This window comes from Otolemur garnettii, unplaced genomic scaffold (genome assembly GCF_000181295.1).
Source record: "Otolemur garnettii isolate 467f Iridium unplaced genomic scaffold, OtoGar3 scaffold00024, whole genome shotgun sequence".
Classification (NCBI taxonomy): Eukaryota; Metazoa; Chordata; class Mammalia; order Primates; family Galagidae; genus Otolemur; species Otolemur garnettii.
The window spans coordinates 12,426,375-12,428,848 of NW_003852419.1; positions in this window are offsets into that span (position 1 = coordinate 12,426,375).

Consider the following 2,474-nt stretch of genomic DNA (forward strand, 5'->3'; position numbering starts at 1 on the left):
ACTATTAATATTTCAGTTCATGTCTTGTATTTTGAATAGTAGTATGCTCACATGGCTTAAAAAACAGAAAATATAAAAGTACATAGTGAAGGGGGCGGCGCCTGTGGCTCAGTGAGTAAGGTGCCGGCCCTATATGCCAAGGGTGGCGGGCTCAAACCTGACCCCGGCCAAACTGCAACAAGAAAATAGCTAGGCGTTTTGTTGGGTGCCTATAGTCCCAGCTACTCGGGAGGCTGAGGCAAGAGAATCACGTAAGCCCAGGAGTTGGAGGTTGGTGTGAGCCGTGTGACGCCACGCAACTCTACCAAAGTTGACAAAGTCGGTAGACAAAAAAAAAAAAAAAGTACATAGTGGAAAGTCTCTTTTTTGTGCTTATTTCCCAAGTACCAGTTCCTACTCTGTGCTTAGACTTAAAAATTATCATGCAAATACAAATATAGACTTTCCTCCTTTTAGTCCAAAAGGTAACATACCATGCTTATCGTTGTGAATTTTTTTTTGAGACACAGTCTCACTTTGTCAACATCTATAGAATGCTGTGGCATCATAGCTCACAGCAACCTCAAACTCTTGGGCTCAAGTGATCCTCTTGCCTCAGTCTCCCACATAGCTGGGATTACAGGCACCTGCCACAACACCTGACTAGTTGTTCTGTTTTGACTAGAGACAGGGTCTTGCTCTTTTTCAAGCTGGTCTTGAACTCCTGAACTCAAGCAATCCTACCTCAGCCTCCCAGAGTGCTAGAATTACACGCGTGAGCCATCTCACCCAGCCTGAAATTTTTAAAAAATATACTAATATATCTAGGGGCCCTTTCTAAATCAGTACTTAGCTTGCTTCTTTCTTTGTTTTAATAGTTGCATAGTACTCCATTATGTGGCTACACAATAGTTTATTTAACTAGTTCACTGTTAATGATTATACTTTTCCTATAGGTGATTTTTCCCCCTATAGTTTTCTAAAGTTTTATAATTAACTTTAACGTTCATTTTAATGAGAAATTATTTGCATTTCCTTAACATATACATTATTAATATGACTGATTAGGCTGTGAAACTGTGTCAAATTCTGTTGCTGTTAATTGTAAGCCAGAAATATTGAATTTCAAATTTCAGGGATTAAACATAAATATAAGAGTCATAGAAATCTTAGATCAATCTGAGCAAAAATTTGCTACCATGAAGGCAACTCCAGATTCAGTGACATGATATGATGACAATATTCTGTCAGCCTTTTCAGAACTATGACTGACAATGCCCAGAGTGCCAGCCAGCCAGGCACCTTCATAGACATGTCGGTGAGGACAGGCTGCACTGGGGCGACACATGTTTAAATAGCTCCCAGGGCAAAGCACACTGCAGGGTGTCAGGCTGCCTTCTGACATTTTGGTCAGATATAAATTTAGAGCTGAATCTTTGTCAAAATGAAATATATACACTCACTCATGCTCTCCTAAGGGAGAACCCATGGTAAACACTGTGTAATTAAGAAAGTCACTTGTTACTGAGTGTCTCAGTTATCTGTTGCCGTGTAATAAGCTGTCTCGATGTGCAGTGGCTACGTGATTTATTACTTTTCATGATTCTGTGGACTGACTCGGCTCCACTGGGAGATGCTTCAGCTCCACTGCAGGTGGCTCAGGCCACTCATGCAATGGCACTCAGTTGGCAGCTGGGCTGGAGCTGGAATGTCCAAATGGCCTCTCTTCTTCTCCTTCCACTTAACTTTTCCCCCTTCTGTGGTCTGGCTCTAATAAGGAGCACTTGAAGAGGATACGCCTCCAGGTGCAAGTGCTCATTAAGCTTCTGCTTGCACCACAATGGCCAAGGTCCCATTGGCCAAAGCAAGCCACATGGCCAAGGCCAGGCTCAAGGTCGTGACTAGACAAGAGCAGAGTGTGAATATCCAGGAAGTGTGTTTTACTGGGGGCACCAGAGTGACAGCCTGCCACACTATGGTTTCCTCTGCTGTGTTTGCTTGAAAGGATGACAATGGGAGTCACTAGGAGGAAACAAGAAAACCCTGAAATAGTGGAAGAGAAGACCCCATAGGTGAAGTTTCTCTGACTTTAAAAATGATTCTCCCCAAATCTCAGAAGGCGATAGAGCCATGTTGATTACAAAGGTGAAACGTGTGAACTACAGCATAATTTTAGGAAGTGTCAGATTATCCAACTAATGGGAAAACAGCTTTACTCTGCAGATGAGTCCTTTCAATTCTCCTTGCCCAGAGTTCTTAGGAGCACCTCTGCTTGTGGCCCAGATTCCTCTGCAGTTCCTGCCATCCAGCTGAAGCAGAAGAATCCGAATGGGACCACATGGATGGTACAATGACAGCTGCATCACTATCAAAGGGCCTAGTCTGATGGTAGGCAGACCAAAAGGAGGAATAATTCCATCTAAAGCAAAACATTCACATTCTAGAGACAACTCTCTATAAAGAATGAATAATTAGGCTGGGCACCGTGGCTCACA